Genomic DNA, 15954 nt, shown 5'->3' with positions numbered 1-15954 from the left:
CAACCCCCTGATCCGCCCTGCTCTGTGCGTGACAGGGGGTGGCGCCGCAACCTCCCCATCAACCCTGCCTTGAGTGTGACAGGGGGCGGCACCCCAACTCCCCAATCGGCCCTGCTCTGAGCCCAATCAGGGGCTGCGGGGCAGGCACCTAGGGATTGGGCCTGCCCTCTGCCACCCGGGAGCGGGCCTAAGCCAGCAGGTCGTTATCTCCCGAGCGGTCCCAGACTGTGAGAGGGATACCCCCGCCCTGCCAGTGCACGAACTTTTGTGCACCGGGCCTCTAGTTAAACAATGATAATCTATTTTGTCAAGTAAAGCAAAAAACAGGACTGTAACAGTAGAGCTGTATTAGATTCACCTTTTGGTAGTACTATTGTTATCAGTGGAAGTAGAATTCTTGGGGTGCCGTGAGGAAAAGAATTTCCTGAGGCCTCCACAGAAGAATGGGGTTTTGTGGAAAGCTTTATTGATGATGTAATATTAAGGGGACCTCCAAGGTCCCATCTCTGTCCATCTCGCCATGGACAAAGTCTAAACCTGTCTTCAGTTGGGCCAGAATTAAGGCCATTGCCCAGAATTTCTGTTCCATATTAGAATTCAGTCCAGTCCAGTCCAGCATCCTGTGTGTGGAGTCAGCGTGGCCATGGGCCATGCGGCTACTAAGGCCACATGGCTATGAAGAGAGAACAGGCAAGTACATGGGTGAGTATGGGTCGTGGAGCAAGAGAGCAAGAGCAAACAAGAGGAATGAGCATGAAAATTAATTTGCCTGGGGATTTTAACCAGGAAATTTCTTCAAACTAACCAATTAAACTCAAGATTTTGCATACTTTTGATGGGGTCCACCCCCTAGCCAATCCATTGTTCCCTAGGCCAAACTGACAGGCCAGCACCTTCTGTGTGTCACCTGGACTTCACCCATCTCACCCCTTTGTTCAATCCTTCCCCGCAGTGGTCGGTAGGGAATGGATCCATGGTTCCTTAAGGAGTGTGAAGCTGTGCTTCCTGGTGAAGCTGCCCAGATGACCATGCTTATAATGTCTGGCCTCTCCTTTGCTCTCTTTTCTTTATTAATATTAACTAGCTAATTTCAAGGAAACATTATTTAATATAGAATTTAGGCCTACAGATGAACTTTTATTTTTGTTCAATTCTTTGTGAGTAAACTCAGATATTAATTAAATCTCAAGGTTTCCACCTTGCATTTCTGCTATCAGTACTAACTTCTGTAGCGTTTCCATCATAACTTAATCGTTTCAAAGTGTTCATTTGCTATTTTGTCAACCAGCTTGTTTTGCTACTTTACAGAATAGATAAGGTTTTAAACATTTCTCCTTAGCATAGTTCCTAACAAGGGTAGATTAATCAGAGATGATACAGTTATGATTTAACTGTCCTCTAGATTAGAATTATCTTCATGTTATTGACATGACCCCTATCTGTTTACTAATAATATTATTCAAAAGTGGCGCCTTTTCTCTTTCCTTTGGAAATGTTGAGAGTGTCCATGGAGGCTGGTAAAATGAGCAACTCCAATTGTGTGACTTATGGGGCCTTTGCTTTGTTAGCAGGACCTCAGAGCTACATCCCCTAGGTTTATGAGCTACACCCAACATTGTTGTATAACTAACTTATAAGAGAACTTTGATTCATATTTTATACTTGCAGATGTTTGAAATGTTCGTTAATCCTGTGTGTAAAATGGATGTTTAGTAGAAAGATGTCAGCATAATTTACCTGATAATATTTTGAAGTAAATAAAACATTTAGGCTGGGGAAAAGAAAGAATTATGAGAACACTTGGTTCCAAATGTGAGATAACCCTCATACGGTTTCAATGGTGACTTAAACTTTAAGAAAAATATTTTTTGGAGGGGAAGAAATCTTTTGAATTTTTGAAGCCTCCAGTTTTAATAAAATGTTTCTATTATGGTGGGAAAATATCTGTAAAATTTAAGATTACATAAATGTGAAGAATAAAGAACTAATATGGTTGTAAAAAGGGGTTTGTGGTTAAAAATTGTTTCAAAAATAATTTGGGTCATTTGGAATTTTTAGACTGTTACAAAAGTAAATTTAAAAATTAAGTATAGTGAAGAATAATTTTGAAAATAATGCAGTCAAAATTTGAAAGTATTAAAATACATATTTTTATTACTAAAATAAACTTTTAAAAAGTCAAACTATAAGTATTAATTTCACTTATGTAGAATTAAATAACTTTGGGGAATCTAATGAACTGGGTAAATTATATTTTTCTGTTTTTATAAATAAGTATTTTTTAAATTCTAGAAACAAATTTTTATAATATTTTATCAAGAATTTGACTTTGGCTAATTGTAACATTAAAGGCTAAACTGAAATGGTGGATGGATGAATAAATAAATCAAGGCACATAAATTTTTAAAAAGTGAATAAAATCAATTATGTTCTACTTGCAATACCTAACCTCATGGGATATAATAGTCATAGTTGTAAAGAAAACTATTTGTACATATTTTATTAGTTGAAAGCTTAATTTAAGATATAAGAGAATAGAGCAAGTTAATATGAAAGAAAATTTAAATCTTATGCATACTATAAAGAATGTCAAGAATGATGAATCATAAAGCAAAAATCAGAATAACTCATTATTTTAGGAAGTGTTACATTTGTAGATATTTTTATTCCAAGTCCTCTCTGCTCTTGCATTTTATATTCAAAATATTATGCGATAAAATAAATAATCAATACATTTAGGTACTTTTCTGAGACAGCCATCCAAATACTATTCAAATATAAATTGAACTCGTGAACTTTTGAGTTGATGGGAAATAGTGGCTTAATTTTCTTTTTCTAAATATATATGATTTTTAGCCATCAGTCTCTCAGAGCAAGCAAGTGGGCCATAACTCACTGGTTGGGATATTCTGAGCCAAACGACTAAATATCATATTTATGTTTGAAGCATCAAAATGAACTAGGAATTGGGGGACTTCATGCTGGTCCTGGATGTCCCACCAACAAGGTTCATGAACTTGCTCTTTGGAATGAATAGAATGTCAGAGTCAGATGGGAACATGGAAGTGAGCTAGTCTGAACCACTCCTTAAACACGAGAGGGAAGAATAATCAGCACATTAACATTTATGCTTTGATCGGGTTCCAGTGCTAACCATTTGTTTAATTAAACCTTGTCTTGATCAAAGTGTTCCCTCATGAAAGTATTTGATGAGCCTGTATACTGGTATAAAATACAAGCCTAATGACATTCAAGCCTGTTTTTCACCCTTTTAAATGATCAAGTGAAGTACATTGAGTGCACTTTAAATGAAGGGTACCATTAGGAGGAGACAGAAGTGCTACTCCTGGAATGTAGATAAAGGGTGAATTACCAAGTTTGTGTTTAATTTTGGAGGTGGAATTTCTTACATGTTTCATATTTTCCAGTGTTGAATAAAGGGACTGATAACCTTGGGGGGCGGGGGACGGGGGAAATCGTTGATTCTGTGACTATTTTCTGCATTTAGCTAAGGCTTACCATTTCGACCTTGTTTGAATCTACCTATGAAATAGCACCTTCACGTTTGAGCCAGTGCTGAATGAAAAATGAGGCAAATACCAGCTGTTTATTTATCCAATCATTTGCTGTTTCCTCCAGGGCATAGAGCTAGACTTCATTTCCCAGACTCGTTTGAAGTTTGGTTTCTCTATGGTGGAATTATGGCCAGTGGAATGTGGGTTGAAATAACATATGCCCAACTGCAGGCCTGACTCATAGACATCCTCCCACATATCACCCTCCATTCTTTCTCTTTTCCTGTTTGCAGCTGAAGGAAAATACTCCAGGATCCAGAGAAGGCAGAGCCATGAGATGGCAGAAACCTAAAAAAGGTCATCAAGAAAGCCAACCCAATAGGAATAGCCACACTGGATTGAAATGTGTGTCAGAAATAAGCTTATGTTGTGCTAAGCCACTGAATTCCTGGGGTTTGTTACAGCAGTGAGCCTGCCCTAATACATGAAACAATTATGGGCTACTATCAACAGGATCCGGATACATGTAATAAAGTTTATTTTCAGAGAATGAAAAAAATATAGCACCTTCTAGAGTTAATACAAGTAACTAATACCAGTATCAGACACACAGTAAAATATCAATAAATATTTGCTATGTAAGTTGGATAATGAAAGACTAAATTCAACATGGCACTTAATTGGCTGCAGGTGCTCCTATGATATCAGTAATGTGATCAAAATTAAAACTGAGCACCTACTAGTGGTACCATAAAGATATGTGTTGTTTCTTGTGGAAAAAACAACAACAACTAGAAAACAAGTGGGTTGGGACCAAAAGTTGATCTATCACATGTCCAGGCCAGCCTGAATGTCATATATTTATGTGAGTGACACTAAGATTTTATGCCAAAGCCATTCATCTGGGTGGCAAATAATATTGTTGGTAGAGCCATTTGAGGAGCTATGTCATTTTCTCTGATTAAAATGTGTACAGGAAAGTGTTAACTCATCAGGTCTGGTTGCTCAAACCCTGCATAGTCCAAATAAAACCTGCCTCCAGAGCAGACTGCCTCTAGGGAGATAAACTCTAAGCCTTTGGAATGGTTTGCCAGATAAGAGTGTTTCTGCATGCCTGAGGGCTTGGGCCAGGCTGTACAATTATTATCCTAACAATGTGATTTATGGTTTTTGCTCTGGGTGGGGGGCTGGAGCTGAGCTCAGTCACATGAACCCCACATGCCTATATGACTAACCCGCTGCCCCCCAATACCCCCTGGATACCAAGGCTTGATGAGCTTCCCCGATGGCAGCACTTTGTATGCATTGCAGTTGGCTGCTGAGATTCAGCATATCCCTGCGCTTCCTGGACCTGTCCCATGTGCCTTCTCCCTTTGCTGATTCTATTCCATATCCTTTTAGTGAAATAAACAATACTTGTAACTATAGCAGCTTCTGAACCCTGCAAATCCTAATGAATCATCAAGCCTGAAGGTGGTCTTAGGGACCCCCTCCCCCCATTCAGATGCTATGATCAGTTGTATGGTATGTGAAAACCAATAATTATGGAGACCAGGAAGGGGAGAATCTGGGAAGGTGCTTTGGGGGTGAAGTGCAATGGGTTTTTTGAGAAGGCTGCATCTTTCCACTTTATCAGGATTGTGTGGTTAGAAGCAGAACTGACGTGGCTGGGGCAGAAAGCCTTGCTTCTTCTGATACAAAAGGGAAAGGGGTGAAGTAAACAAAGAGGATATATATATATTCTGGCAACTTTTCAGATTTGGGGGCTCTAACTTTGCTCAGGGCAGCTTGCCCATCAGCCTTGCCAGGTTGGTCCCTCTGGGCAGCAGGAAAGGTAGACCTGCATGGGAGCAAGTGGAGAGGTGGCCTTTGTCAACCTTGGTGTCCCCCCTCTAAGACCTGGAGAATCTCTTTACGTATCCCATTTGATCAACTCTTGCAGTCAGCACTTAGAATCTCTGAGTTGATTAATAAGGTGGGTTTTGGACCTGGAATTTCAGGGTTCATATCCTGAGGCTGCTACTTGCCTGAGGTGACTTTGGGCAGGTAACTTCTGCCTGCCTCAGTTTCCTCATCTGTATCTGGACAGGGGCTGGAACTTAGTACGTGCTCAATAAATGCCAGCTGTTGGTATTGCTTTCTATTCTGGGTCCATCGATAAGCAGCAGAAGAGCTATCCTAACTCTGTTGTTGGGAAGAAGAGTTAAGTTGCCAAAAATAGCTTCATGGAGCTGAAACAAAGAAAAAGGATGGAACTGGGTCAGCATTTTATAAGTGGATGACAGAAATTGCACTTAAATACCATTTCTTACCTTTCTATTCAAGGAAGAGGATTTCTTTATAGCTAATAGGTTGGGGTGTGTCCACTGGAGGTTTTTCCTCTCCTCCCTCCTACCTCCCCCTGCACTCCTCTCCTGACTCCTGCCAGGCTGGGATGAGCTGGCTAGGACGAATTTCTTGCTTCATTGGACAAAGCAAGCGTGAGGCTAATGTCTCCCCTGAGGCCAAGAGGGCAAATCTGACAAAATAGAAACTTTAACCGTGGGCAAACTCTAGTTTTAAAATAGTTTCTTCCTTTGACATATTCAGGATAATCCCCAAATGATAAAGCTTATTGTCACACAGATTTGAAAGGCCATGGGCAGGTCATGTTCCCCAGAAACTTAATGTCTTCAGTGCACTGAGGGGTCTTATATGACACAATGATGTTGCCCCTCCACAGTGCAGAAAAAAAAATAAAAGCATAATGAGGCATTTCATTTTTCTGGGGTAATGGGCTCTATTTCTAACCGTAACCATTTTAGCAAGATTAATATGTTTTAAAAAAAAATGAATAAGAATTCCTAGCAAAATTTCTTTGTCTTTAACAAAAATTCAAATTATATTTAACACAAAATGAAAGCTAAAAAATAACACCCAACGTTGGATGACACAGGTAAGCAGCATACCTTTTGTTAGTGGGTATAAATGACATTACAGTGCTCATAGCCTTTGACCCAGGAATTCTGAGACTGGCCCATGGGCCGAGTCCAACCCTTGGCTTGATTTTGTATGGCCCTCAAGGTAAGGAAGGTCTGTATAGTTTTAAAGGGTTTGTTACAAGAGGAAAAGGAAGAGGAGGAGGAGATGAGGAGGGCAGAGGAAGAGCACAGGAAGGAGGGGGAGGAATGGAAGGAAGAGGAGACACACTACTCTACAAAGCCTAAACTTTTACTATCTGGCCCTCTCCACAAGTTTGCCTACTCCTGATCTTATCTATATATATATAAAAGCCTAAGCAACCCTTATGACTGGACAACCAGATGACCGGCCAGTTGCTATGACGTGCACTGAACACTAGGGGGCAGACAATCAATGCAGGAGCTGCCCCCTGGTGGTCAGTGCTCTCCCACAGCCAACCTCCCTCAGCCGGCTAACCTCCTGCAGTCCCTTCCCCTGGCAGGCCGGCCTGATCGGGACTGGGCTAGACTGCCCTGATCGGCCCCAATCGCCAGCCAGGCCGAGGGCCCCACCTGTGCACGAATTTGTGCACCAGGCCTCTAGTCTAAGAATAATCCAAAACATGAAAAGTCTACATGAATAAGGATGATCTTTAACAGTAGTTTTCTAGTAGTTCAAAAGATTGGGAACAATCTAAGTGCCCAGGATAGAAGAGTGGTTAGGTAACTATTCAGTAACTCATAGAAGAGGATATTTTACCACAAGTCAAGGGATGGCTAGTGAGGGTCATGGGTCTATGACCATGAGTTTTGCCCACCTTAGGGACACTTTACCGACTACCATGGCTCACAGACATTTTCTTACTTTTTAGTGTTCAATGCAGTTGCTGGATAAGCTGCACATTTAAAAATTTGATGATATTCTGCCTTAAACACGAAGATCTTGATTTAAGAAACAGACCCTGACAGTGCCTGATACCTGTGCCCTTGCTTTTAGGACCTTCATACCAGGGAGGTGACGCCTAGCATCACAGTCTACTTGAGAGGCTACTCTTTTCTCTCCTGCTGGCAGCCAGCAGGCTCCTTCCTCCACATTCTGCAGAGACTGCTGTGGGTGGGGTTGGGTGGGATTCTTATGTTCTTTAATTGGTTTATACATCTTTCCAAAACTGGACACAATAAGGCACATTACATATATCTCCCTACATGGGACTTTTGTCATAATTTCTATAAAAGTCAAGCTTCAGAACCATGACCAGGAATATTAACTGGGTCACATTTTTGTTTTATTGAAGAACATCAGATATAGTTTACATTGTTTGCCCTTTTCAGAGAAAGAGACAAGGTCTATTGGTTTAGTCTTTCCAATAAAGAACTTGAGAAAAATCTCCTAACCCGGACTTTGTGCAGTGATTTCTCAGTGACTGAGCAAAGCACAGTGAGTCCAGATCAGATCTCTCCCCTGTTACTATAAACCCTGCCGTCATCTCATGGTGCTCATATGATAATATCTAAGCTCCTTGGTGTGGAACCAGGTCTCGTCATGGTCTCTCCAGCCTCACTGATCACAGGACCCTTCATTCAACTGTGCCGCCAACACGTGACCCACTCTTGCTTTCTTCTGCATGTTCAGAACTTACAATTTATATGTCACCTTCTCAGAGAGCCCTTTGATGATAGTTCCAGGAAAGCAGAATGTCAAGTTCATTCCCATGATCCTGTTTTATTTTCTTTATAACACATTATTTGAAATTATCCTATTGGTTTGTTTGGTTGTTAGCCTCTTTATTCACCTGTGTGTGCATGTCTTTATGTATTTATCCTCCCCTTTTTCTTCCTCACTAGGATGAATGATTTTTGAGGGCAGGGACCCAAATCCCCAGCACCTAGAACACTGCTTAGAAGAGAGCGTGGCATGCATTAGGTTCCCCAAATCTCCTTTTTCCATCATGTGGCAGAAGACACCTTCTTCAGGACCCAAAGGTCACCCTTCCAGACCTCCTCAGGTAGAGGAGCACATCTCCTCCTCTGTTCTGACAACACAGCTCTTATGTAGCTTCTATGATCAAGACATGTATCAAACCCCCCACTAGCCTATGAAGAGCCTGGGGAGGCAAGGACTGGTCTCTCTGCATCCACAGCTCACAGTCTGGCTTCTAGTAAGGGCAGATTTTTGTTGCCTGAATGAACAAATTAATAACTCCAAAGTAGCTTCTAAATGAATACTCCTTGTGTTGAGTTGACTCAAGTCTATAATTTCTCAATTTCTTTTTCTTAAAGAGAAAGAAACAAAACAACACACATTGCTATATCCATTACCTGAAAATTATGCTATATTTATTAACTCAATATTAATTGTACTCAAGTTTAAAAACATGTGAGTTTATGGAGAGGAGTAGTTTGACTCATATTTGGTTTAGCCTTTTTCTTTCTTATCTCTCTGTTTTAACTTGATACACAAACAAAAACTATAGAAACCGTGAATGCATAGTACTTCTGGCTGTTATTCCGCTGCTAGTCACCTCTTTCCCTCATTAAAGTTATTTATAGTGCCATGGAAAATGGAGTTCTTGAAATAGCTTCAAAAAGTTAATTTCATGTTTCCATTGGATGAGTTTGTATTCAGGCAAGACACCTTACATACAAAGAAACAGAAGTTAATCAGAGTCGGCTGCACAATGGTTGTCATAAGATAAGGTTAAGGTAGACGTTGTTCACAGGCTCAGGGATTAAGATTCAGGGAAGATGGGGAAATTGCTCACTCATTCCTTGCTTTGTTCATTCATCCATGTGCTCATTCATATATCCCTTATTTAATAATACCTCCATTGAATAAAAAAAGAACTTGGAGTGAATTATGCTCATGAACAAGCATCAATGAGTTTTAAATAGAGCAACTAGCTTGAGATGGGTGAGGTTCACAGGGGGCTCAATTTCAGATGGGAGCTGATCTCAAAGAAACAACCACATTTAAGGCTTTGGAGTTGGACCCAGGTTTGGATCCCAGCTCTGCCATTTATTCTCTGTGGGACCTTGGGTTTTGCCCAACTTCTCAATTTTCATCAGTAAAACTGGGTGGTGGTGGGAGGAATCCCCCTTTTTGTTGTGGGGATTAAGTAAAGTAAAACTTGAAAGAGGTTGGTTCAATGCCTGGCAATTAGAAAATGTTTAATAATTGTCAGCTAAACCCAGTTATGGGTACTAGGATGAGTAGAATTGAGCTGCTGTGGTGACAGTCAGCCATTCTTCTGAAACATCCATACCTCAGTCAGAAAATAAGTTGGTTTGGAACTCATTAAATAGTAGCTCTAATAATAAGAAAATAATAGCAACTAGCATCTATTGAGCACTCACTGTGCACTATGCTAACCATTTCAATAGATTATGTTGTCTATGTTCCCCAGCCAGTAGTAACTAATGAGGATGAAATTTTAATGTCAACTAATCTAGTTATTCATTCTCACAGTCTTACATTAGAAAAGTGGCAAGTGTGCACAGGTATGAATAATTCATCAGTCCATTAGTTACTCATGTCTACAATTCTTTTGGGTTCTTCTACTTAGAAAACAATGGCCTAGATGACATTTCCACATTATGATCTTGGACCTTTTCCAAAAACTGGACTTTAGACTCCAAGGCAGCACAGCCTAATTTTTACCATTTGCCCTTTGGAATAGGAACTGACTTCAGCATTGCCCTCAGATAGCAATCTCACTGTTAAGTGATATAATTACTGATTAGGTCTTATTTCCACTCATTTAATGAGGCTTCAGTCAAAGAAAGAGATGGAGGAGGAAGAGGAAGGTGAGGGGGAGGAGGAGGAGGAGGAGGAGGATGAGAAGAAGGAAGAAAAGGAGAAAAGGAAGGAAGGAAGGAAGGAAGGAAGGAAGGAAGGAAGGAAGGAAGGAAGGAAGGAAGGAAGGAAGGAAAGTAACAAACACCAAAAGCCCCAAACCCTGCTTTGAGTATGTTCTGCACTGTAACTCACAGGTGGGGGTGCTTTTCAACTTTAAATAAGGATATAGTTAATAAAATGTCCCTTCCTCCTTTCTGGTTTGTCCAGATAAAACGATATAAGCCAATACAAGAGGGACAGGTTCAAATGGGTGCTTGATGGAAAACATGAGATAAACTTTTGGCCATGGCTCTTATAAATTGCCTGGGGCTCTTGATGCTATATTTAGTCTTCTGATTTCAAGTCCACATCATAAATACAATAACCTAGAGGAGCCTGATGTAACTGATATACAAGCTACTGAATGTCCTTGAGGGGTATAAGTCACATATCAACAACAGCTATTCTTGTTTTTCTGCGTCATTCCCTCCTCAGGGAGAATTTTAAATCATCTGTGGGTAGGCAGTTCAGCCAACTAAGTGTAAAATCTTTAACTTTCATAAAATAGATTCTGTGCAACTAAAGTAAAAGAGCATAGGAATCTCATTCTCCTTTTTGAGTATTTTTCTCTCTATTTTTTTCCCTTAACATAATAACCAAAGTCATTCATCCCAGAATAGACTTACTATATTCTTAATATATACTCATATCTTCAGAAAATATTCAGCAATCATTGCCATGTACCACAACTTTATGCTAAACACTAGGGATAAAACAATGACCAACACAGAGCCCCTGGTCTCCAGGAACTTATAGTCTAGAGAGGAATACTGATAAGTAGGCAAGCAGTATGAAAGTGCTAAGACAGGGAAGTACTAGAGCAGTGGTTCTCAACCTTCTGGCCCTTTAAATACAGTTCCTCATGTTGTGACCCAACCATAACATTATTTTCGTTGCTACTTCATAACTGTAATGTTGCTACTGTTATGAATTGTAATATAAATATCTGATATGCAGGATGGTCTTAGGCGACCCCTGTGAAAGGGTCGTTTGACTGCCAAAGGGGTCGCGACCCACAGGTTGAGAACCACTGTACTAGAGAGACCGGAAGTACCAAGCCTGAGTATATCTCTATTGAGTGGGGGTATGCAGGTATCAGACAAGGATTCCTAAGGGTGACATAAAAACAACTTAATATTAGTCATTTATTAAAAAAATATTTATTGAGTGTGCCATGCCAGCATGGCCAAGGGAACCTGAGGAGAGGCGGTGAAGGATTAAGAAGACAGACAAAGAGAATACAGCTAGGGTTCACTGGATCTCCCATGCCTGGATGAGGACACAGAAAGATCTAACCTGCAAGCTGAGGCTTTATTTTATAGTCAGATCAAAACAAGGGTGTGGTCAACATGTTTACAATGTTCTTGTGAGTTTCACCTTGTTTTGGCAGCACTTGCTGCACCTCCCACAGCCCATTAGCTACCTAGGAAGAAACTAGGGAGGGCTATAAGGTTAAGCTTAATTATGCTAAGAGGGCTCTGCCCTCCAAGCTGGGACTTGTTTGTGGCCCTGCCACAGGTCAGTCCAAGGCTTAACCCTATAGCCGTTCCCTACAATTGAGCCCCTTATCTTTAAAAGAATTCTCATAGACCCTGGAAATATAGTAATGGGTAAGACAAAAATCCCTGCCTCCCAGTAATTTATTGAGAGAGACTGACAATAAATAAGTAGAAAATAAGTATTCACTGTCATTTTAAGTAGTGATAACTGTGAAAAGAAACCAATGAAAAGTAAAGAAATTGAAATAAACTATTTCTAAAGAAATAGAAATAGATCTTCCTATTACACCTGAATCAAATTCAAATGTTTTACTGTCATCTACTTGAATCTGGCTCCTGCCAATGTCTCTATTTCCCTCCCAGTTGTCTATTTTACTGTGGCCAAGTTGGCATTCACTCCTGGTTTCTTAGTGAGCCAAGCCAACATCAGCAGAACCACCTAACTAAGCTCCTAGACACAAGGGCAGCACAAGCTCAGAGTTGTATTCACAGAGGTTTTGTGACTGTTTACTATAGGCATAAATTGGCAAGAAAGAGCCTATTGGCTGGCTTCCTTTACTCATTTATTTTTGTATGCCTCCTATTCAAAGGGGTGATTTCTGACTGTTCCATCTCTTTCTATTTCTTTATTTATTTTTATGATTTATAGTTTTTCTAGTATCAATGACTGTGTCAGTTAGGGCCCAGTCACAAAACAGCTCTTAGCCATTTGAGCAGAGGGCACTTATTATAAAGAATTGTGTAGACAGTATGGTGGGTTGAAAAAGTTGAACGGGAATCCTGATGTATCACAGAGGTGGTGACTGCAGTTACCACTTTAAGGAGCAAAGAAAAGAGATTCAAGTAATTAGAACCTAGAATCTCAGAGGGGGACTCCCCCAGAGCCAGGCCTGGGCCTCTGAGGAGTTTGAGAACTTGGAGGAGGACCCTGCAGTTATTGACATTCAGACCTCTGCTGAGGAAGAACGAGGGAAAGAACAGTAGGGACTATGTTGGACAAATTGTGGGGCTAGGAACTGAAGGTTCATTCAAGGCTGTAGGTACATCACTTTATACTTTACTATGTTGGGAAATTTATTTGACTGGTTTATTTCAGGAATGGGGTAAGGAAGTAACATATAAGATAACACTCAAGAAAAATTAGGATAAATTTCATGCAGGTATCTCTCACTTTTATTATTTCACTTTAAAACCAGTGTTGACACAGATGAACTGCCTACTGAACACAAATAGAAATTCAATGGAAATACAATGGCTGATTCCTGGAGCTGAGGGCCCACGACCCTTGAGCTCAGCACATGATGAGAAGTGCAGAGAATGTCTGAACCAGAGAGAACTTAATTCAAATCTCAGCTTTATCACAAGTTGTGACATTACTCAAGTTATTTAATTTCTCTATGCTTCAGGTTTTCCATAATTAGGATTATTACCACCATTAGACATGGACTATTATAGAGTTAAAATCAAAGTGCCATCATGCCTGCTACACCTATCAATGCTTCATGTTAGCCTCTCTCCTCCCCTAAAGCTCTGTATTATGATAATCGAGCATCACCTGCCTATTTATGATTTCTACTGATTATTTATGATGCTTCTCTTTTCCTCCAACAGATGCATATAGTTTGGATCCGTTTGGGGTGAACTCATGGGATAGTCTCATTTTCTGTCATACACCCATTTTTGGGAAATTCTAGATTGAATATTAGAAGGGTTAGAGGCTGTCAGACACATGTCTTCCAGGAGGATAATAGAGTCTCAATGAGAGTGATAATAAAACCATCCAGTATAGAAATGACCCCCTAATGACAAAGGGGAAGGTGGGAGCTTTGCAAATAAGATGAACATATGCAATTCAGAAGATGCACATTTGCATAAACTTTAGAAAAGGGAGTTGGAGAATAAGCGTTTTTGTCATGATGATTTTTGGCATTTCCCAAAAGATTGGGGTTCCAACTCCATATGACAAAAATTGTACTCTTCTGCAAAAATGAAGGGCCTTTCACGAGATTTCCGAAGCCTATTGAAAAGATCTCTATTTTGACTCTTATCCAATATTTATCAGGCATCTACTTCTCATTCTAGTGTGTTTTCCTTAGCAGACTTGCATGTTAGAGAGGACATGCCCTCTGCTAGTGTCATGGTTCATAGGCCAGGTCCTTCTCTCATTATAATTTACGAATTAATAATTGGTTTTCTATTATCAGCTGGTCCTGTGTAAATCTGGGTGATAATGTTATACTGAAGCTTACCCTGGGGCATCAAACTAATGAGGGCTAGTTTTCCATATCAACAGCACATATGAGAATATGTTAAGGGATTCTGAAAGTCCTTCTCATCCAAAATTATCTTTCCCACCTATCTGCTATAATATCTGAAATGCTACTATTAGGTTTATGCAATTGGACTGTTGTTCCTGAAGTCACCATCATGTAAATTCAATTCAACCTCACAAACTCTTATTGGGTTGACCTTTAAAACCATTGTGATAGGTGCTCTGAGTAAAAGAACAAATGAAAATTAAGATGATGATAAAGTAATTTTACTCCTCTTAAGAGCCACAAAACAAATAGTAAGATACAATAAAAATTCAATATATCCAATACTCAAAGGAATAATAAAAGACTCTTATGTAATAAAAATTCCAAGAGCTAAGTGATCAGTGGGTGCTAGAGTGACCAGACATATGACTTAAATTGGGATTTCAGAGGAAGACCAAGTAACCCATTAGTAGTCATCAATGATTTAGGATTAATCTGCTAATTAGATATCCAGTCTCCTTGGGAAGAAGAGAAAGATTTAGAATGGAATTGATGCATTGCCCATGAAGCATCCATCTTATATAAAAACTGCTGTTTGAAATTTTAACCCTGCTATTCTGGCTTCTGTCTTAAATAATAAGGAAAATAAGACTACTCCCATTCCAGAGAGGCCATAAACTATGCCCCAGACAGAGTTGTCAGTGCTGACACCAGGCCAGGCCTTGAGATATGGTCTCATGGCCCCGTCCCAGCACGCAGGCCTTCTTTCTCAGAAGGCCCAGAAGTCTCATTCCAAATTTGGGAGACAAAGGACTGGAAAAAGTATAAATAAAGAAAATTTCCTCCATGTTGGGGGCTCAGCATTTGAAAGACACATTTTTCTCTGGGCCTGCACAGAATTTAATAATAAAATGTAACTCCCTTTCTCTAAGCGTGGCTTGGTTTTTCTCCGGTCTTCTGCAACACCCAGAGCACTAAACAAAGAGAGTAGTAGCCTAGGCAGGAGGCCCCAGGACAAATACCTTGGAGGCTGAACTCTGACATAACCTGGGAGTTTTCAAGGGCACATTTGTTTCATGAGTTGCACAGAGATGTCAGAATTTTGTTGAATTGTGACATTGGAGTTACTTGGTGCACTTGAACCTCTGAATAAGTATCAGAATGAGTAGGGGAATGGCTGGTGCATAACCTGATAAAGTCCTTAGAAATCATGAAGTAAAAGGCAAACTGGAAATAGTCACTAGTAAGCTGTTGTAAGCAAATTGTTATGTATGGCATGTTTTTGTCCCCTGCCCCCAAATTCATATGTTGATACCCGAACCCTATGTGATGATATTTGGAGGTGGAGGGTTTGGAAGGTAATTAGGGTAAAATGAAGTTACGATGGTAGAGCCCCCATAATGAAATTAGTTTCATTATAAGGAGACAAAGAAACCAGAGCCCCCTCTTTCTCTGCACCTTGTTGCAGATGCAGCAAGAAGTCCGCCATCTGCAAACCCAGAAGAGGGCCCTTAACAGACACCAAATCTGTCGGCACCTTGATCTTGGACTTCCTAGCCTCCAGAACTGGGAGAAATAAATGTTTGTTGTTTAAGCCGTCCAGTCTATGGTATTTGTTACAGCAGCCTGAACTGAGACACAAATCAATACAAAACACACTGTGAAAGGAATTTCATTCCTTCAACATTTTCCAAAGGAGAATTCACAAGAGAGACTTGGTATTGCTTGACAGGAAGAGAGAAACTCCTGTTTCTAGTTTTCTAGTCAACTTAACTATGAAATTTTAGTTTTCACAGTTTAAACTTTCTTTGGGTTGAAATCATCATTACCAGTCAGGGGAGGAGGAAG

At 40.1% G+C, this 15954-nt stretch overlaps 1 protein-coding gene across 1 annotated transcript in view; it reads left to right on the top strand.

The window, feature by feature from the left end:
• Positions 1-15697, top strand: part of AP1S3 (adaptor-related protein complex 1, sigma 3 subunit) — a 72641-nt gene extending 56944 nt beyond the window's left edge. Inside the window, exons 5-6 of the transcript XR_001360050.1 lie at positions 8300-8460; positions 15575-15697. The gene's annotated coding sequence lies outside the window, so the exon portion shown is untranslated. The remainder of the gene's footprint in view (positions 1-8299; positions 8461-15574) is intronic.
• Positions 15698-15954: the final 257 nt, after the last annotated feature.

This window comes from Myotis brandtii, unplaced genomic scaffold (genome assembly GCF_000412655.1).
Source record: "Myotis brandtii unplaced genomic scaffold, ASM41265v1 scaffold79, whole genome shotgun sequence".
Lineage (NCBI taxonomy): Eukaryota > Metazoa > Chordata > Mammalia > Chiroptera > Vespertilionidae > Myotis > Myotis brandtii.
This window is presented reverse-complemented; position numbering and strand designations above follow the sequence as displayed.